Genomic DNA, 22,779 nt, shown 5'->3' with positions numbered 1-22,779 from the left:
ACAGTTCCTTTGTAAAAAATTGTTTTTTTAATAACATGACTCCAAAGAATTGATACTGTATATTAGAGTAATTTAAGCTTGGGGAATTCTCATATTCCTGCTGGGCCCAAAAGTCGGAAGGAGAAGTGAATTAAGCAGTCATGTGTTGAGCAATCTGAGTGCCTTCTGAAATCTGTCATCAACAGCATCTATTCTTAACCTTTTTCTGGCTCACAAAGCCTTTGATAATTTGATGAAAGTTGTGGCTCCTTTGTCTGGAAAAAAATGTGCATAAAAATAAACCATCTCAATGTTGCATACAATTTCAGGAGTTTCCAAATAAAATACCCCTGATTTGCAATAACTACAGGAATGATGATTTTAAATTGTAACTACCTGCAGATTCAATTTGCAAGTATTTCTGGACTCTTGGGAATTTGATTAAAAGTGTTAATGCTGCTTATTTATATATGTATTTCCAATCAAAATTATATTTTAGCATTTTATGTCAGAGTTACCTAAATATATTTGAAGTGCCACTCAAAGAGCTTTTCAATATTCAGGATCCAGCACAAATAATGCCCCTATTTTATTACAAAATCTTTTATTATGAAATCATAAGCATGTAATTCTGTAACGTAACAATATCACACTCAAGCACACCATATGACATTTTAGGTGAAATGTTCAAATTAAAACTATAAATTATTACACCCATATTATTACCCTACCAAACACACTCAAGCAGGCATTACTTCTGCTGGGCCCTGTATAACATAAAGTTAGTCAAATTCTTTCTGACAGAGAAGTAACTGGCAACCTACTATGTGCCAAATAATACCAAAACTCCCTTTATTTGGGTTGTTAAACTTTCTGTAATACTTGAGAATATTTGAGGAACAGCTGTGGTTAGAAACTGCTTTTCATGAGAGCTCTAATGTTATGAATTCCACCAGTAAACTGAAGGGAAGGTCAAGGTACCTGGGATCACACAGTGACATCCCTTCCCATAATGACATTGTTTTAATTGACTTTAGAGAGAGAGAGAAACATCGGTTTATCGTTCCACTTGTTTATGCATTCACTGGTTGCTTTCGTGTGTGCCCCGACCGGAGATGGAACCTGCACCCTTGGCGTCGCAGGCTGATGCTCTAACCAACTGAGCTATCTGCTCAGAGCTCCATATTGGCATTTTAAAGCTGTGGCTCCTTAGTATCTTGTGTAACCCATTAGAAATGTGTTTATGGTGTTATGGATTGCTTAGCCTCAAGAAAGAGCACCAGAGGAGAACATTCAGAGAAAACAACTACACCAATATTGTGTAGTTGGACCCTCAATATTGTGTTGGATCCTCAATGAGAGAGGGGCCACTCCACATGCTACTCATCAGATTTTATACATTTTATTTGTAAAACAATCTTCTCCTGATGGGAATTCAGGTCCCAGCACGAGGGTCACAGCTGGGTAAAACAAGGCACTGGCCAGTACTGATTTGGCTGGTGGAACCTTTCAGGAATAACCACCCAGTAAAGGGCGTTCCTGCTCTCTGGCAAACATGGTGGTTGGAAGTCTCTGCCTGTCCCATCTCTGCCCTGTGCCTGGTCGTGAGACGAGGCAGCCCAGCTTCCAGCAGTCTTCTGAAAGAGTTGCTCTTTCTTCGTCTTCCTCTGACCTTGATTTTCTCAGAAAATGAAAGTCTTGCCTTCTAGGTTGGGAGAGTGAGGAATGGTATCAGAAAAGAGTTATTTAGAAACTTGTCCATGAGATTCTGGGGAAAGGGGCAGAATGGGGAAGGGGGTGATGTAGATCTGTGTACTCTGCTTGGCCTCCCTCGTAGACATCCTGGGCCCAAGGCAAACCTCAGTGGCTCACCATGCCCTTCCTTTTCAGGACCATCATCTCTCATTCTCCCCAGCTTCCCAGGCTCTTGAGGTCTCCAGAAATGGCCTCTGGAAGTCTTCTGACCCAGGACCAGCCCTACCCAGCTGTCTCTCTGTGTCACAGATGGACATTCTTCTCCAAGGACATGTGTCCCCACTCCCATTCCACCATCATCTTTGACCTCCCAAGTAGGTTTCAGTGCCATGTCATCCTCATTCCCTAACTTCAGGACTATAGATAAAACTACAGCAACAAGCTTAGTAGACACTTTATTTAGAGAAAGTAACTCTTCAGCTCTCACATATGCAAATGTACCGCCACATGTAAAGTAGTCTCTCACTATATGATATGTTTCCACCAAGGAACTCAAAACGCCTGGAGCCCCGTTTGTCCTCATGATGCCTCATCTAAATAGGTAGACAGGTGGTTCTTCTGTACAACAGATTTGAAAGCTCAGGTTCAGAGCCACTGAGTGGCCTACCCAGATCCAGCTCCCTGTTGTCCATGATTTCCCACTACACAGCCAGAAAACAGAACATACTGAAAAATCCAAATGATCTAACTTCTCGGCCTCCCCCTTCGTTTGTCAGGAAAGAACAAAGAATTTAGGTGGTGGAATGGGACACTGTGCATTTAAATGGTCAGAGGAGACAGTAGTCAGCAAGAGACCGACAAGGTAAAATACATCTTCCCTTCGCTCCCTCTCCCCTTCTTTTTGTAAGACTGGCTACTTGAATTATGTGTTGGATATATAAGGTATTATCTAGTGTATGCTTAGAATGGAGAAGTTTTTAAATTATTCAAGTGTCCATATGGATTTCTTTTCCATGTGCTAACAAAGACCGTCAGGGAAGAGAGGCAAAGTTTGCAACACTCTGGTGCCTTCAGAAAGATGAGTGCAAGCGCTGGCCGGCCGGATCCGTTGGCTGAAGCATCATCCCATACACCAGCAGGCTGTGGGTTCGTTCAGTCCCCGGTCAGGACACCTACCTAGGTGGCAGGTTTGACCCACCTTCTGGGTGTACATAGGAAACAACCAATTGGTGTTTCTCTCTCTCTCTTTCTCTTTCTTCCCCCCACACACTTTTCTCTTGCTCTAAAATCAATAAATGTATCTTCAGGTGAGGATTTAAAAATGAAAAAAAATACTAGTGTAGAAACACTAATATTATGTTGGTGTCCTGTACTACCTACTAATTTAACAGCAACAGATCATGTGCATTATTTATTACACAATAAATTTTTATTATGTAAAATGTTAGGTCATTTTATTTCAGGGATGTATTAGAGGGAAAGAAAAAACTAAGTGTCACTTGACCATTTAACTTGAAATAGCATAGAACATAGTTTGTAATTTCCACACTAATTTGGGGATCTTGGGTAAAAAAATGGACTGTTGACTATTTACTGAGGACTAAGGAAACCAAGAGTTTACTTTTTAGAATCAAGTTTTATAACAAAATGTTTTCTTTGGTAGTTTTGGTTTGTCAGAATGGTATCTCTTCTTCCTCAAAAATAAAGACTTCTGGTGTCACCACAGCTGCATTTAGAGTACGAGCACCGAAGAATGTGGCTGAATATGGCCCTCGGTCTCCTATTTATCTTAATTGCCAGGCAAGTTATACTTTCCAAAAATTTCAGTCGAGGACTTCCGTAGACTTCTCAAGATGCTAATCTACCATGATACTGGGAGGTTTTTCACATTTATTTGAATGTTTTTTAACATCGAAGAATGTTATTTATATGAACTTTCAGGAAACATACAATAATGCTTAATAAGATAAGGTAAAACTATTTTAAAAAGAGATTGGAGCCCTGGCTGGTGTGGCTCAGTGGATTGAGTGCTGACCTGTGAACCAAAGGGTTGCTGGTTCGATCCCAGACAGGCCACATGCCTGGGCTGCGGGCCAGGTCCCCAGTAGGGGGCACATGAGAGGCAACCACACATTGATGTTTCTCTCCCTCTCTTTCTCCCTCCCTTCCCCTCTCTCTAAAAATTAGTAAAATCTTTTTTAAAAAGGAGAGATTTGAAGCAATTATCCAGATCATTTAGGGTAAAAGCATCCTTTTTTCTAAAATATGTCAAATGGGGCAAAGTTCATTGAAAGAATTTATTGTATGCATCACACTGATAGTGATTCAAATCCTTCAATTCATTTTTCTTATGCAGCTAGTACAAGGGGCCACTTCAACCCTTTCAGAATCTTATTTCCAAATTTCCTCATCTCCTTCAATTGTCCATTTTGTTGGCAGAATTACGATAGGCTTAGACCTGTGTGCTTTGAGAGAAAGCCTAGTGTGATCTCGTGAACTAGCCGTTCAGTAATTATTAGAACTCCAAAAGTTTGTCCGTGTTCCCAACAGGTGGCTCCTGTCAGCACCATGAACACAAGGCCTCTGGCATCTGTGCCCACAGCAACGGCCCCACGGATGACTGGGAGCAGGAGCTCTGCCGGTGCCAGCTTGGGTGTCCAACGTGCCCCGAGACTGTCTGGCAGTGTGGGGGAGGCTGGTCTTTGTCCAGCTGCTCTGAAGGGCTAGAAAGCAGCCTCTGAGACACAACACGGTGTCAACCTGCTACTGCCCCTCGGGCTTCTTGGTGAACCGCAGTGCCCTCACGTTCTGCTTGTAACACCTTTCCTGGTCTGCACTGGCCCAGTTTGAGGTGCTCCAAGCCGCTCAGCATAAACTGTCACTGGTCCTGGGCAAGCCTGTGACACCCACCACCCTTCGAAAAATCCTCCACAAGCCCCTTCCGGTCTCAGCCCCAAACACTGCCAGAGTGATGAGTAGGGTGTTCTGGGCCTGATTTGGACTTAGAAAGAGGATCTTCATCCCTCTGCTCCTGGGCTGGCCCAGCAGCAGTGATCCTAAACTCTCAGGCCATCATGGAACCCATAGCCAATCCCACCAAGGGTCCTGGGGTCCCCAAAGCTGACTTTAGACTTGGCAGAGGGCAGAGACAGAACAGAGGACCAGCTGTGAATGCCTAGAAAAGTGGATGTCAAGGAAGTGCAGTTCACCAACACTCAGTGCCGCAGGGCTCGGCTCCCAAGCAGCCCTCAGCCACCTCTGCACCCCTCAAGTGCCACAGCGGCACGTGTGCCATAAGCCATCAGATGGGGCATGCCAGCAGGGCCTCTGAGTGCACCCTCTTCATGCTACATCATTAATCTGAAGCACCGATAACACACAGATGAGCACCTAGTGAAAAACCCAACGCCTTAACATCCATCCTCTTGGAAATCCTGTGTCAGTTGCATGATTTGTAACAGACGGCATTCTAGGATTTAACTGTCCCTAAGATGGTCCAATTACTAAAAGCAGCTTCCACTATCTCAGTCCATGCAGTTATCCTCATACCGAAACTGACCCCGTGAGGCACACAGGTGCTGGTGTAGCACAACACAGTCACATCGCCCCACCCAGCTTCGTCCTGACAGGCTACCGGAGCAAGTTTTCCTTGGTGGTGGTGGTGTATCATTGTGAACAGGTAACGTGGTTTGTTCAAGCAGCCTTTTGACTTGTGGGTGGTTGTATGTTCTATCTTAAAACTGACATTCTTTCACACACGCTGATTGAAGCTTCCTTTGCATGGGCATCGAACCCTGCTTAACTTGAAATATAGAAAGAAATCACAGACCATTCTAATAATCTTTCTGTTCCAAAGCATGGATAGTTTTCTTCTTGAATCATTATAGTTGCTAGACATTGCTTATGGTTCTTTCCTTCCTCCCCTTCAAACTTCTCATCTACATTTTCCCATCTTCTCTTTTCCAGAAGATAAAAACATTGCTGAGAAAGGAACTCATAGTTTCCTTGCAGTTAAAGGGAAGAAGCCCAGCCCTGGCCAGATGGCTCAGTTGGTTGGAGCATCCTTCCATGCACCAAAAGGTTGCGGGATTGATCTCTGGGCAGGGCACATGCCTAAGTTGCAGGTTTGATCCCTGGTCAGGTCGTGTGTGGGAGGCAACTAATCGATGCATCTCTCTCCTCCCACCTTTTCCTCTCTCTCTCAAAATCAGTAAACATATCCTCAGGCGAGGATAAAAAATAAATAAATAAAGGGAAGGAGCCTAATTGTAAATAAAAAATGAGAAATTGCTTATGCTTGGTCAACAACCAAAGCCAGGAAGAATTGTATTTGTGAAATATATATCTCTAGATAAAAGCACATTATCTTTTACTCAATACTAGAGACCTTGTAATCTATTGTATGTTAAAATGTTTTACTGTTTCGGGAAAAACTTTATGCTGTAGACTGAGAAAGCAATTCAAAATAGAGTATAATTAACGCAAGTGTTGTTTATTTCTGCTGGTTTCAGCACGATTTCAAGAAAAATTTTGCACAATATAAATTATCAATGAGAAAATTAATGTATCTGCAATACTCCGGAAATGTCTTTTTAATGCAACACCAATTCATAGACCATACCCATGTACAGGCGCTGGGCAGTGCTAAGGGTCACAAACCTGGTCATTGTATTTTAATCCAGATGTAGGCGCTTCAGGGAAAAGGTGCTGCCACCCTAGAACTAGCCCACCTTCCACTGGGCCGCCGTCAGCTCCCCTTAGCTTGAGTAGGACTGTCCAGAACACACAGTGTAGCTGCAAGTTTTCAGGGCATTGAATGCCACTCTTGGGATTGGAGGGTTCAGTGCCCCCCTTCCTCAAGCAGGAATGTATGCAGACAGGAAAATACAGAAAGAGAGCACAGAAGCGCCCTCTCCCTGGAGGTCTCTCTCCCGGAGTAGAAAGGGAAAATGAAGCCTCTAAATTAAAGCATGTGTATGGGCTGCCCTACTATATAATGTGTCTGGTCCCAGCTTTCACTGTGACTTCACTGGAGTTTGTTCAACACTGAGCTGAGTTCACAGGCAAGATTGAACCAAAACTTGTTTTCTTTGGACTGCATTGAACAAAAATAGAAGAAAATGGGCTCATTTTTTCCAGAGATTTGGTGGGGGGATCCAATGGTACAGATCCAAAGTATTTATTCACTGGCCCAGTTTCCCAATGTTTTAAGATAGAAGTGTGACTGCCAGTTCCCCAGACTGTGAGAATATGCTGAAACTGGGCCGAAAGTTTAGGCACCAGGAGTCAGAGAACATTCCACATGGTTGGCTGAGATTTCCTGTATGGACTGTTTGGGGTGTAGTTCTTCACTCTGAGTTTGGCTTTTTTTTAAAGCAGGTGTTAGGTAAACAGGTGTGCAAAGCTGGTTAGCAAACACAATATGAAGAAAAGCTCTGCTCCTCTTAGGAGGAGATTAGGCTTTTTTTGTTTTTGTTTTAAATTCAGCCTAAGTATCTAAAAAGAAGACAGTTTTGCTCTCTTAGCCACTGAGCAACGCGCAGGAATGGTGAGGAGAAAGGTCCTTAGATGTGCCTATGAATGAATGTCTGGTGGCCAAGGGGATTTTTTGTCTGTGAAGGAAACATTGTTCATCTTCTCTTTTTGCCCAGTCAGTGGGCTCCTGTGAAAATAAGAAAGTATCTCTTTAAATAGACTCATGCTCTGGAAGGGATCCCTTTGCAACTCAATGGCTCTCCTGGGATTGAAGTAGTCATTCCAGGTAGCTCCTCGGACTTGCTCTGTGTGGTTGGAGACAGGGCAGTCATTGTTCATTCCATCCGGAGAGATTTCCAGAGACTTCCAGAGGCTTCCAAAAGCCAGCTATCATGGTCTTGAAAAACAAGAAAGTATCTTGTATAACAAACTCTTGCAGCCAAAGGGATCTGTGAGCAAACATTGAAACTTGGAGATATATCGTTCTCCATTTTAAAAGGGTATTAGTTTTAGTTTCGATTACCAATTGGTTTTTCTAGAGGGCTTTTATCCCCCAATTAAATTAGTCACCCTGGTGCTGGTGTGAGGCTTGTCGTTTAATTTCATGGCTTTCATAATTTTACAGGGACATAAAAATTTGATGCCAATGAAATTCATTAGAATTCTTCATTATCTTGTGGCTTTGGTGCCCACCTGTCTTGCATATGTTTCCGGTGCTGGCTTACAATGGTCCTTGCCATATATTGGCCACATGCCCATTTACTGTGCACGCATGGAAACATATGTGCCTCTAGACCAGCGATGTTCGACCTTTCTGATCTCCTGGCACACAAAAACTAATTGCTAAAATTCTGCAGCGCACCAAAACACAAAAAACAAAAAGCGTTTTTGCTGATCCTACAAAAAAAATAGGTATAATTTTGATTCATACACATCAGACAGCTATTGTTGTGTTAGCTGTTGTCATTTTTTTATTTGATGATCTAAGGAAAAAGAGATCAGTGCCCCTGACTAAATAGGCTGGTATTGCATGTTTTAAAAATTCTTGTGGCACACGGGTTGAAAAGTGATTATCCAGACCCAAGACTGGTGGTAAACTAAATCCTCATGGAGGAAAGTCCCCCAGAAAAGCATACAAACATTGGTGTGCTCTTGAGAATAGATTTAGAAACAGTCCTTCCAGCCCAGCAAAATCATTTTGTTTCTGTCTGCTCACCCTTTTATTTGCAATAAATCTGACAAAAACTTCCAGAATGAAAATGAGAATGTGCATATTTGAAGGAAACATTGGCAGGCAGCCACAGGCTCAAAGGACGCAAACTAATTCTGCTCTTGTTTTTCTGCCAACAACTCCTTGGCCCCCTCTACAGTCCAGAGCCCCAGGAGGTATTCTGATGGGTCAGCTGCACACAGGCCACTGAAAACCCTTGGCCTGTGGAAAAGGTGATAGATGGTAGCAAAGTGAACTTCTGTGCTCCTGAACAGTGTTTAGTCTCAGAGCCCCACCTCTCAGCACATAGAGATGGGGCTCACCCCCTGCTCTGGGGGCAGCAACTCAGCTTGTCTGTTACACAGAGAATGTGAACCTTATGCATTATTCCAGGGGAATGAAATACATTTAAATCTGGTTTACCTGACCTTCCTTCCTTGTTAGAGAGATCTTTCACTTTACCAAGGAAGGGAGGGCAGGGAGGAAAAGTGGGAGGGTAGCAGGGAGGGAGGGAAGAGAGAGAGATGGGAGAGAGAAGTAAGGGATAAATGGAGGAAAGAAGATGGTAGGGAAGGAAGAAAGGAAGGAAAAGTAAGCAGGCAAGCAAAGCCTTTACTACTTTTTAAAAGGATTTGATTTTTAAATCCATTTCTGGATCAAGTTTTCAGGACGTGTCGCCTGCAGTAAGTGCCCTGCCCCTGGTTGCACAGAGGAGCTGAAGTTCTCCCAGGGTGTGGGCTGAACCACTGAAAGCACGAAGTTTGGTTCATTCCCTCCATGGCTGGCGAGGTGGCCAGCAAACCACCCTTTCAGTTTGGGGGAGGGACAGGAGTGTCCTGGTTTTCTGAAATGAGGAACAAGACTAACTCAGTGCCAAAGGGACCTGAGAGAAAAGATTCAAGCTTCCAGAGGGACGCTGCCATCAGGCCCCACTGGAGGAGGGGGTGGGGATGAAGGATGAGAGTTTAGCCCCTTGCTAAACTGTCCTGGAGGGGGTTGTTCTCAGAACCAGAAACCCCCACAGGAGGAGGCAGACAGAGGTGTGCCCAGTCTCTGGGAGGCTTGCACCAGGCATAGGAGAAGCATGATGGGCACAGTCAGGCTGGCCTCTTTCACTAAGAAGGCCAGGAGATCCCGAGGAGGCGAGGCCAGGGCCACTATCATGCTTCCCAGGAAGGGACTAAACCCTCCTCTTGAGCCTCTGAGTGGGTGTTACTTCACCCCGGGAGATATCATGGCAGCTGAGTGCCCAAGACCCTGGGGCCTGGCCTGAGTCTGGTGAGAAATGAGCTCTCCCATCTGGTCCAAAAACCCTTCAGAGAGTTGAGGTCACTTCAAGGAGATTCCTAGAGATGAGCCCCAGGACTCAGCTCTGCAGAGCAGGCCCCTCACCACAGAAACACATAACCCAGCAGTGGGACCTGGAATGTTCCAGAAACGTGAAACTTTGGGGTTAGTGGGGAGAAAAGGGCTCAGAAACAAGGTTTATGGCAGGAGGAAAGAGCCGCTGGATGAGGCTTCTTTCATGGAGAGCCCCGAGGCTATGAACAGCCAGGCAGCTGCTCAGCAGCTGGTGCAGAGAATGGCCTGGGCAAAGGAGGAACGCCGTTAGAGAGCACCCAACTCGGTGTGCCTTGAGTGTGCAGGAGGAACCCTAGACAGCCCTGGAGGGAGCTGTAGGCCTCCCTCCTTTCAGCTGGAACCCCACAGCTGGTTTAAGACTGGACAAAAGAGACAAGGGTCCACCACGTGACCCTTTGTAGCTATGGAGACTGCCTGCTGCCCTGGCCATGTTGTTAGCGCATTAGTGTTTGCTAAAAAACAGTAACAACAACAACAACAAAAACACCTTTTCTCTTTTTATTGAGCCATAACTTGCATCAGTGAAGCACATATAGCGAGGTAAGTATTTACATTTTTATACACCTGTGTAAGTATGACCCAGATCAAGGTATAGGACATTTTGAGAACCTCAGAGGACTCTCTTGTGCCCACCATCCAGGGCTAGCCACCGTTTTGATCTCTGTCAGCATACACTTCCTCCTTGTAACTTCATCTTTGATTCATCTCACTGGAAACCCACAGTTAGTCTTGTTTTGTGTCTGGCTTCTTTCATTCATTGACATGCCGTGAGGTTCCTCCACTTTGTAGGTGGTAGAACTTCGTCCTTTTTTATTACTTTGTAGTATTCCATTGTGTGATGAGAGCAATATTTATGTATTCATTCTCCTGTGGAGCATTAGTGGGTTGTTTCCAGGTCGGAACTATTAATGCTGCAATGAGGGGTACGGCCAGTGTTTCACATTTCAGAGCAGGTTTGGGAATAAATCCTGGCAGGAATCTAAACTGGTGTACCCTCAATGGAGGGCAATGTGGCAACAGCTGTCAAACTTAGAAAAAACACGTGCCCTTCTGAGAATGTATTCTGCAGATCTGCTCACACATGCAAAATGCCTTCTGCACAGGTTTCTTCCTTACAACATTTATTTGTAAAAGCTAAAGTTTCGTCATTTTGTTGTTGAGTTGTCAGTGGTCTTTATATATTCTGGACACTAGACCCTTATCAGATATATAATTGGCAAATATTTGCTCCCATTCTGTAGGCTGTTTTCACTTTCTTGAAAATATCGTCTGATAGCAGAAGTGTTTCATTTTTATGAAGTCCAATTTATCTACTTTTGTTGCTTATGCTTTTTGTGTCATATCTAAGGTTCTATTGCCAAAACCAAGGTCGTGAAGATTTACCCTATATTTCTTCTAAAAGTTTTATGAAATATAATCCCTACTCCTTACATGTGGGCTTCACATAATAATTTCTCTCCAGAAAACACAGTATAGAAAAGGGAAAGAAATGAATGACTTTTTAAAAGTATTTTTTATTGATTATGCTATTACAGTTTTCCCAATTTTTCACCCTTTATCCCCCCTCCACTCTGCCCTGCAACCCTCCAGCATCCCACCCCCCTCTTAGTTCATGTCCATGGGTTGTACATATAAGTTCTTTGAGTTCTCTGTTTCCTATACCATTTTTTATCTCTCCCCATCTATTTTATGCTTACTAATTATGCTTCTTCTTCCCTGTACCTTTCCCCCACTATTCCTCCCTTCTCCTCCCCACTGAAATCCTTACATGTGATGTCCATTTCTCTGATTCTGTTCCTGTTCTGGTTGTTTGCTTAGTTTTTATTTTTCATTGTTTTTCTTTTCTTTTAGGTTAATTTGTTGATAGTTGTGAGTTTGTTGTCATTTTACTGTTCATATTTTGATCTTCTTTTTCTTAGATAAGTCCCTTTAACATTTCATGTAATAAGGGCTTGGTGATGATGAACTCCTTTAACTTGACCTTATCTGAGAAGCACTTTATCTGCCCTTCCATTCTAAATGAAAGCTTTGCTGGATAGAGTAATCTTGGATGTAGGTCCTTGCCTTTCATGACTTTAAATACTTCTTTCCAGCCCCTTCTTGCCTGCAAGGTTTCTTTTAAGAAATCAGCTGATAGCCTTATGGGCACTTCTTTGTAGGTAACTCTCTCCTTTCATCTTGCTTCTTTTAGGATTTTCTCTTTATATTTAATCTTGGGTAACTTAATGATGATGTGCTTTGGTGTGTTCCTCTTTGGGTCCAATTTCTTTGAGACTCTCTGGGCTTCCTGGACTTCCTGGAAGTCTATTTCCTTTGCCAGATCAGGGAAGTTCTCCATTATTTGTTCAAATAAGTTTTCAATTTCTTGCTGTTGTTCTCCTTCTGGCACCCCTATAATTTGGATATTGGAACGTTTCAGGTTGTCCCAGAGGTTTGTACGATTCCCAGAGGGTTTTCGAATTCTTGTTTCTTCCTTTTGCTCTAGAAGGATGTTTATTTTTTCCTTTTGTTCCAAATCGTTGCTTTGACTCCTGGTTTCTTTCCTCCTGCTGTTGGTTCCCTGAATATTTTGCTTTATTTCACTTTGTGTATTCTTCATTTGTTTTTTCATTTTTCGACCAAGCTCAATCAGATCTGTGACTGTTTTGATTTCCAGGGCTTTAAATTCTCCGTCAGATAGGTTGGCGATCTCTTCCTCGCTTAGTTCTCTTTCTGAGGTTTTGCTCTGTTCTTTCATTTGGGCCTATTCTTTTTTGTCTTGGCACAGCTGATAAGTTGTAAGGGGGCCTGCCCTTACCTAAGGGGGCCTTAGGTATTCACCAGGGTGGGGCAACCCTCTGCTGCGCTGCCTGTGGGGGAGGGGCCAGAGAGGGAACTGTGCGGCTTTCCTGCTTGTCTCTAGCACACTTTCCAACGACTCTCGGACTCTGGTGTGAGACTGGGAGTCAGCCACCTCGGAGTCTCAGTTTCACCTTCAGTCAGCCCCACCTGCACAGCCCACTGCCTGGCAGCAGCAGGCCCCACCCACCCAGTCCACCCTGGTTCTTCTGAGTCAGCCTGCGAACTCTGCTGCTTTACTGGTCTGGTTGTTCTGGTTGATTTTTTCTTTAATTCCTTGGTTGTCAGAGTTCCATGAAGTATGATTTTCTGGCGCTTTTGGTTGTTTATTGATTTTAGATTGGTGGTTATTCTCTTTTTGGTTGTGGGAGGAAGTGAAGGGTCTCTACCTATGCCTCCACCTTGGCCATAACTACTCAGAAATGAATAATGTGACAGTGTAGAAATCTGGCAAACACACCTCAGCCAGGTGATCAAGGTCAACATCTTGAGTGATGTGTTGATAGCATGGGCCCTTGACATGAGGAGAATGGCACTCTTATGGGCTGAACTGCGGCATCGAACCCCAAGATTTATAAGTTGAGTCCTAACTCCCAGCGCCTCAGAATGTGATCGTATTTGAAGATAGGATATTTAAAGAGGTAACTGAGTACATGAGGTCACTGGGGTGGGTCCTAATCCAATATGACTGGTGTCCTTATATAAGAGGAGAGTGGGAGACGGGGAGGCACAGGGAAAACCATGTGAGGACACAGGGAGAAGATGGCCATCTGCAAACCAAGGAAACAGGCCTTAGAAGAAACCAACCCTGCTGATGCCTTGATCTTAGACTTCCATCCCCCAGAACTGGGAGAGAATAGACTTTTGTTGTTGTTTTTGTTGTTGAAGCTGCCCAGTCTGTGGTTATGGCAGCCCCCAGCAGACTAACACAGGCACTTTACCTCTGCGGTCTTCCTCTCAAAAATCCATGACCCCATTCCAATCATGAGAAACACATCTGACAAATCCCAACTATGGGGCATCTACAAAATATCTGACCAGTCCTCCTCAAAACTGCTAAGGTTATTTAAGGTCAAGGTAAAAAAAAACTCTGAGAAACTCTCACAGCCAAGAGGAGCTTCGGGAGGCATGACGATAGACTGTAACGTGGTGTCCGGCCTGGGCTCCTGGAACAGGAAAAGGGCATTAAGTAAAAACCAAGGAAACCTGAACAAAGTGTGGACTTCAGTTAATCGTGACAAATGCACCACACTCTTGTCAGATGTCAATAATAGGGGCAACTGCGTGTGAGGGATATGGAGAGTCTGTATTCTCTTCACAATTTTTCTGTAAGTCTAAAACCATAATAAAATTTAAGCTTATTTAAAAAAATTAACAAATGTTTGGACATTTTAATAAAGATATACAGGTGGCCAATAAGCACAGTAAAAGATGCTAAAAAACCCCATTATCATTCATTAGGGAAACATAAATTAAAACTACAATTAGATGCCACTATAATAAAAGAGAAATAAGTGTGGGCAAGGATGTGGTGCAATTAGAATCCTTTTCCTGATGGAACAGGAAAATGGAACAGCCACTCTGGGAGGGAAATTGGCAGTTTTGTAAAATGCTAAACATAAACTTCCACAAATATCCAGGAATCCCACTCTGATACACCTACAAAGAGACGTGAAAGTGAATATTCAGACATGTTATTCATAATAGCCCCAAAATGGAAATAACCCACATGTGTCATCAACTAATAACAGATAAATCAAATGTGGTGTATTCATACAGTGGAATATTACTTAACAATAAAAAGGAATAAAGTTGTGTTACAACATGGATGAACCTTGAAAACATGCTCAGTGAAAGAAGCTAGACACAAAAGACTACATATTTATTATTAATTTCCATTGTTATGGAATCTCCAGAAAAGACAAATCAATAGAGACAGAAAGATCAATGGTTGCTTAAGGCTGGGGATGAGAATGAGGACTGACCACAAACAGGCACAAGCAAAATGTGGGGGACAGTAGAAATGTTCAGAACTGGGGCTGTGATGATGGCTGCACAACTATAAACTCCCTAAAAATCACTGAGTTACACATGTAGAGCAGGTGAATGTTATGGTATATAATTATACCTTAATGACACTAAAAAATATAACCAGCAAGATGCCGAGGCATAGGTGAAACAAAATTGGCAAAATGTTGATAATTTCGTACGTTGGGTGGCGGGCACAGTAGATTCATTATACTATTCCTTTTACTTTTGTTTATGTTTGAAATTTTCATGATACAAAGTTTAAAAAAATTAATGAATTGCTCCTTTATGATTCCCAAGGACACACGGGTTTTCATAAAATCCCTGAGCACACAGGGTCGGTGTTATTTGCATGCCTTCCTCTCTCTCTCTGATAGATGGTGAGTTTTGTAGGGGTAGGAGTCAGTTTCCTGTTGTGTTATTATTATTATATTTCCAGGGTCTGACTCAGAGACTGGCAAATAAATGTTAGTTGACAAAATCTTTCAAATTAAATGAGGAGGGAGAAAAAGAAATAATTGGTAACAATGGGAAAGACCATTTTGCAAAAACTAACTCAAGTTTCTTAAAAGGAAATATTTTAAATACTCAGAACTGCAAAATGACACTTTACTTCAAAAATGCATGTGGCCATTGGGTTTTCTGTGACATTCTGTGCATTAGGAGGGCTAATATTAGTAGCAACCCATCAGTGATGGGTCCCTGGTTCTCAAATTGTTATAAAATATTTGAAGCACTCTACGTGAAATAACGCTAAACAAAACTGGATCCTTTTTAGGTCGGGATTTCATAATGACTCAGGGCCCTCATTGTGACTTTCCTTACCCATCACGTTATTGTAGAAAATGTTCTTTGACCCTATTTTGATAAATGTCCTGTTTTGAAAAAATGTGATTTTCTTGCCAATAGACTGCCCTCTAAGACACGTATTAAGCAAAAAATCTTTGAATAATGTTCCAGATTTGCTAACAAAGAAGTGCAACTCACCTTAAAAAACAGGCCAACCTAGTGAGAGAAGGCAAGAAGAAAGGTAAGTACCTTCTATTACACACTCTCTAGGGGCCGCGCAAGTGCTAGGTCTTGAGAAGTTATTGCACTAACCCGCCCAACAGTTCTGTGAAAACAGCGAGGAAATGGGGCCATACAAGGGGCGTTCCTTTGCTATCCAGAGTAGCAGGACACCCAACATGCTCCAAGGCCCCAGGGCTCCAGGGAGCATAGCAGGTCCGGCTCTCGGGCGCCACCTAGCGTTGACTGCACCAGGAGTCGGCGCCACAATCTGCAATCACGGTCCCTGGACAAAATAAAGCAGAAGGAACATCTGGATTTCACTGCGGGCGGTATCCTGCAGGCATTAAGGCACAGGCCCTCTGGGGTTTCTGGTATCGCGGTGCCTGGGGCAGGAAGGGCTGGAATGGACGAATGAGGGGACAGGATCCTAGTCGGCCTCAATCTTTCCGGTATCCGTTTTTTGTGTAACAAGAGCCAGGAATGGCCCTGAGCACAAGGCCGGTGTGAGGATGGAGAAACTTCCAGCGCTTAAAGTTCAGGTCCAAGTGCACAGAATACCTGCAGCCCCTAATCTATTCATGGAAATGGCCTGGGTGCTCCTGCAGTCCCTTAACCTTCTTAAAGACAAATGTCTGGGCGTCCCACCCCAGACCAATTGAACGGGGCGGGGTGGAGGGCAGAGTGGGAATCAGTATTTTCCACTTTTGCCAGATCACTCTATAAATAGTACGGTATGACTGCGCGTTAAGGACACAGTCTTACACTTAGAGTAAGGCCCAGGTCCCACTTGCACCTGCATCCATCTCCGTTGCTTCTTGTGGCAGACCCATTTACCACCTTCCTCCAAAATGTTACCTCTTTGAACTAACTTACCCTGAAAAGCATAGACTTGGTCTCTAACTCAGGTGGTGTCCCCTCCTGTGCTTTCCTGTCACCTTGGACACTGGCAGCGGAGGAGGGAGGACTGAGAAGCAGTTGCCTGCATTTGCACAGACGGAACACCGGGCGGAATCAGAACTAGAGGGTGAAGGGCGGAGGTAGCCCAGGGCACCAGCGAGTAGGGCAGTGGCTGCAGAGAACTTGTTTGAGAGGCAGAGAGGTGGTGAGGAGGGAGATCATAGATGTGCTGAGCCTCTGAGCCCCCAGTACACATCACAGTGTCCCACCACTTACAGAACATGAGTTCAAGGATAGAGTTACAAAGAATTTCAACCTGTCCACAGCAGAGCTTTGAAACAAGCTCTGGTTCTATGTGGCTACAGAGGCCACGCGCCCATGGTGCCTGCCCTGCCTGGGAGCCTGGCTAAACATATGGATTCCTGGGTCCTGCTCCAGACTCAGGAATCAGAATCTCCAGGTAAGATGTTCAGGAATCTCTGTAGTTAAAGAGTTCCCTGGGAGGTTTTTATCATGTAGTTGGGAACAGTGTTTCTGAGTTTCCAAACCTGGCTAATCATTAGACTTCTGGTCCCCTCCCCTACAGACTTAAATTGAAAATTCCTAAATGCTGCTCTTCTCCTTCCCACTACTCCATGAAATTCTACTAAATTTTTGGAACCACTCTGAGTTCAAATCACACCTCCACCATCCTTTGGCTGTGTGATTAAACAAGCTTATTAGCCTCTCTGTGACTCACTTTTCTCATCTGTGAAATGGAATAGTTGTGAGGATTCAGTGAGTTAATGCACAAACTGCTTAGTGTCTGCTACAGTAAGGACAAAATAATATTGTAGTTAGCCCTTATTATTATCGGTTGTTCTTAGCCCTGGGATGCAGATGAGAAAAACCTTCATTTGTTTTTGTTTTTAAATACCAGCGCTTAGGTCTCTCTCTAGAACAATTCAGTGAGAATCCACAGTGATTCTGAGGCCCACTGATACTGCATTGGTATTTGCTTTGCTAATTCAGTTATGAATCATGGAGCTTCTTTATATGCAGATGTATAGGCCTGCTATCATTCTTTTAAACTTTCTATTTTGAAATAACCCATTATTTCCACAGCTGTGTTGTTCTATGGCACACACATGGCCTAATCTACTTAATTCCATGTTAATAATGTCCATCCATGTGCTCTTCCCAATACCCCTACGAGATAAGACCATATCCCCTTTTAATGTGGTCAAGTTTAGAGATAAGTGCCACATCCTAGGTCCTGCCGCTAGAAAATAGCAAAACAGACAACTGATCTGATCTTTCTTTGATTATTTTTTTTTAATATATTGTATTGATTTTGCCATTACAGTTGTCCCAATTTTCCCCCTTAGTCCCCTTCCACCTGGTACCCCCATTCCCGCCAGCAATTCCCCTTTAGTTCATGTCCATGGGTCATACATGTAAATTCTTTGGCTTCTCCATTTCCTATACTATTCTTAACCTCCCCCTGCCTATTTTGTATCTACCAATTTATGCTTCTTAACCCCTTTACCTTTTTCCCTATTCTCTCCCTTCCCCCTCCTGCTGATAACCCTCCATGTGATGTCCATTTCTGTGATTCTGTTCATGTTCTAGTTGTTTGCTTAGTTTGTATTTGTCTTTTAGATTCAGTTGTTGATAGTTGTGAGTTTGTTGTCATTTTAATGTTCATAGTTTTTATCTTCTTTTTCTTAAATCAGCCCTTTTAACATTTCGTATAATAAGGGCTTGGTGATGATGAACTCCTTTAGCTTTACCTTGTCTGGGAAGCACTTTATCTGCCCTTCCATTCTAAATGATAGCTTTTCTGGATAGAGTAAAGTAGGTTGTAGGCCCTCGCCTTTCATGACTTGGAATACTTCTTGCCAGTCCCTTCTTGCCTGTAAGGTCTCTTTTGAGAAATCAGCCGTCAGTCTTATGGGAACTCCCCTGTAGGTAACTCTCTGCTTTTCTCTTGCTGCTTTTAAGATTCTCTCTTTATCTTTAACCTTTGGCAATTTAATTATGATGTGTCTTGGTGTGGTTCTCTTTGGTCCCAAATTGTTTGAGACTCTCTGCTTCCTGGACTTGTATGTCTATTTCCTTTGCCAAATCAGGGGAGTTTTCTTTCATTATTTTTTCAAATAAGTTTTCAATTTCATGCTCTTCCTCTTCTTCTGGCACCCCTATGATTAAGATGTTGGCCCTTTTGGAGATGTCCCAGAGTCTTCTTATTCTCTCATTGTTTTTTTGAATTCTTATTTCTTCATTCTGTTCTGGTTGACTGTTTATTTATTCCTTATGTTCCAAATTGTTGATTTGAACCCCAGCTTCCTTCCTTTCATTGTTGTTTCTCTGTGGATTTTTGTTTATTTCACTTAGTGTAGCCTTCATTTCTTCCCTTATGCTTTTACCAGACTCAGTGAGTTCTCTGAGCCTCCTTATCACTAGTGTTTTGTACTCTTCATCTGATAGGTTGGCTATCTCCATTTCATTTCGTTCTTTTTCTGGTTTTTTTTCTGTTCTTTCCTTTGGGCCATATTTCTTTGTCTCCTCGATTTGGTGGTCTCCCTGTGTTTGTTTCTGTGTATTAGGTAGAGCTGCCTTGACTCTCTCTCTTAGCACACCTGTTAAGTTGTATGAGGCAGAGCCTTAGGTATTTGCCAGGGCAGGGCCACCTGCTTCACCACTTTGTGGCTCTTATGTAGGGGAGTGTTCAGAGAGGGGACAGTGCCACTGCTTGGCTGCTGGAGGCTTGCTCAGCTCTCACCGCTTCCAGTCCCTTTACCCAATTCCTGCATGTGACTGATGCCCCTCTAACTGTTTCCCTGGTGTTGGTTCCCAGAGTGGATGGGTTTATGCATGTTCTAGGATTATGTGGGCCCTTTAAACAGATTCTCCTGAGAGATTGGCAGTTTCCCCCACCACTCCAACCCCCACTGGTTTTTACAGCTAGAAGTTATGAGACTTTATTTTCCTGGCACTGGAACCCTGGGCTTCGTGGTCTGGCCTAGGGCTGGGATCACTCACTCCCCAGGTATCCTTCCTGATTTTTATCCACCACATGTGAATGTGGGACCGCTCTTCCCACTGGCTGCTGCTGCTCTCACACCACGTCCTCTCTGCCCCAGCTCCCATCTCTGCCTCTCCTACCCATCTGGATGAATATGGCTTCTTTAAATCCCTGGTTGTCGGACTTCCATACATTCAATTTTCTCACAGTTCTGGGTGTTTTTTCTTTTGAGGTTAGTTGTGATCCTTCTTATGGTTGTGCAAGGCAGCAAAATGTGTCTACCTACACCTTCACCTTGACTGGAAGTCCAGTACTGGTACACTCTTGATTTTTGTATATTGATTCTATATCCAGCAACATTGTTAAAATCTTTTATTAATTCTAACACTTATCAGAAGAGTCTTTTGGATTGTCTTTATATAGAATCCTTATCTAAGTATAATGACTGTCTTAGGTTTTTTTTTCCCCTTCCAACCCTTGTATCATTTATATCTTTTCCTTACTACACTGGCTAAATACTAAATAGAAATGATAGTAGTGAACCTCCTTATCTCATCCACAATCTTAAGCTGAAAGCTTTCAACTTTTTACCTAGTATAATATTTACCTTAGGTTTTTTTTTAAATCCTCACCTGAGGACATTTTCTCATGGCTTTTAGAGAGAGGGAAGGGAGAGAGAGAAACATCGATGTGAGACAGAAGCATTGATTGGTAGCATCTGCACATGTCCTCAAATTGCACACACCCAGACCGGGGATCCAACCACGGCCCAGGCATGTGCCCTGATGGGGAATCAAGCCTGCAATGTTTTGTCTACAGGATGACATTCCAACCAACTGAGCCCTACCAACGAGAGCTACTGTAGGTTTTTTATTGACATCATTTATTAGATTCAGGAAGTTTCATTCTTTCCTGTGAGTTTTTATTGTATATAAATGTCAAGTTTTAGCAAACATGTTTTCTGCAAAACTTAAGATAATCATGAATTTTTGTTTAATGTGTTAATGAAGTAAATTTAATTAATTGATTTCCTAATGCTAAATCAATATGCATTCCCAGGGTAAATTTATCTTTTTGCCATTTTTTAAATTTTATTTTTTACTTTTATTTTTAAATTATATTTTATTGATTATACTATTACACTTGTCCCAATTTTTCCCTCTTTACCTTCCTCCACCCAGCAGTTCCCCTCTCTCAGGCAGTCCCCCAACCCTTGTTCACGTCCACAGGTCATGCATGTAAGTTCTTTGGCTGTTCCTTTTCCTATACTGTAGTTTGCACCCCCATGGCTATTCTGTAACTACCTATTTGTACTTCTAATTCCCCTCACCTTTTGCCCATTCTCCCACACCCCCTATCCCATCTCTTTATCTTTAATCTTTGGCATTTTAATTGTGATGTGTCTTGGGGTGGGCCATTTTGTGTCCATCTTTTTGGGACTCTCTGTGCTTCCTGGACTTACATGTCTATTTCCTTCACTAAATCAGGAAAGTTTTCTTTCATCATTTTTTTCAAATAGTTTTCCAATTTCTTGCTCTTTCTCTTTTTCTGGCACCCCTATGATGCAAATGTTGGATTGCTTAAAGTTGTCCCACAGAATGCTTACACTATCCTCATTTTTTTGGATTCTCTTATCTTCTTGTTTTTCTGATTTGTTGTTTTTTGCTTCCTTATGCTCCAAATCATTGATTTGATTCTCAGCTTCATCTACGCTGCTGCTGTTTCCCTGTAAATTGTTCTTTATTTCAATTAGTGTATCCTTCTTTTCTGACTGGATCTTTTTTATGATGTTGAGGTCCTCACTAATTTCCTTGAGCATCCTTATAACCAGTGTTTCAAACTCTGCATCTGATAGATTGCTTATCTCCTTTTATTTAGCTCTTTTTCTGGAGGTTTGATCTGTCCTTTCATTTGGGCCATGTTTCTTTGTCTCCTCATTTTGGCAGCCTCCCTGTATTTGTTTCTTTGACTCCATGTCTTGATAGTCTGGCCTAATGTAGTAGGTGTCCTATAGGGTCCTGTGGCACAGCCTCGCCTATCACCCAAGCTGGGTACTCAAGGTTCACCCTTCCTGTGGGCTGAGTACACCCTCCTCTTGTAGTTGAGCCTTGGTTGCTGTTGGCAGATCTATGGGAGGGATTTACCCAGGCCCATCAATGTAAGGACTGGCTGTGACCACTGACCACTAACCTCAGATCTGCTGTACAGGGGGAGGCTGGTGGTGGTGCTCCAATGTGGTCTGTAGCTGTTCACTGGGTGCACTGGCCCTGGGGTTTACAAGGTGGTGCAGGCCAAGATCAGCACCCCTCCCTCCACCCCACCCTGTATTTTGCCTGGGGCCACCTTGCCTGAGTTATAAAGCAATCTGAGATGGCTGCTACTTGTGCTAGTCGTGCAGATTTCCAAGAGAAACCAAATTGTGAATCTAGGCTGCTAGTTCCTTGCCTGGGGCTCACTGAGGCCAGCTGCTCCTGTTTGAGAGGATTTATGAAGTTGTGAAGCATGAGCCAAGACCAGCCATTCATATGGAAAAGCAGCTTGGGTGGGCCCATAAATTGGATGGGGCGGAGCCTCTGGGGATCTCCAAGGCAGGTCTAACTGTGTTAGCCAGGTTGATTAAATCTTAGACACCGCACCAGTCTGCTGACTCTGTCCCGGGAGGGCCCAGAAAAGAGACAATGGCCTCTGCTCGCCTTGATGCCAGACACCTCAGCCTCCTCCTGCATGCCACTGGTGCCCCTCAAGCCAGCACACATCTCTGGAGCCCAGAGGGAGTGAGTCTGAGCAGGTCAGTCTGTGTGTGGGTTCTTTAAGTGGAACTGCTTGAGGCTCCAGAAGTTTCTTCTACTGACTCACTCCCCACTGGTGTTTGCAGGCAGAAGTTGTGGGGGACTTATCTTCCTGGCACTGGAACCCTAGGCTGGGGGTCCTGGTGTGGGGCTAGGACTCCTCACTCTGGAGATATCCCTCCCAAATTTTTATCCACCATATGAGGATGTGGAATCAGCCCATTACACATCTGCACCCCTCCTACCATTCTGGATGGATGTGGTTTCTTTAATTCCATAGTTGTCATACTTCTACTCAACTTGATTTCTGTTGGGTCTGAGCAATGGTGGTTCTATATTTTAGTTGTAATTTTGTTGTGGTTGTATGAAGGGGCAAGCCATGTCTGCCTACACTGCCATCTTGCCTGGAAATCTGTCAAGGATAAATTTAATCTGATCATGGTATATTATCCTTTGATGTATTGCTTGATTCAGTTTGTTTTATTTTA

Source organism: Desmodus rotundus, chromosome 1, assembly GCF_022682495.2.
Source record: "Desmodus rotundus isolate HL8 chromosome 1, HLdesRot8A.1, whole genome shotgun sequence".
NCBI classification, from domain to species: Eukaryota; Metazoa; Chordata; class Mammalia; order Chiroptera; family Phyllostomidae; genus Desmodus; species Desmodus rotundus.
Note: the sequence above shows the minus strand (reverse complement) of the source record.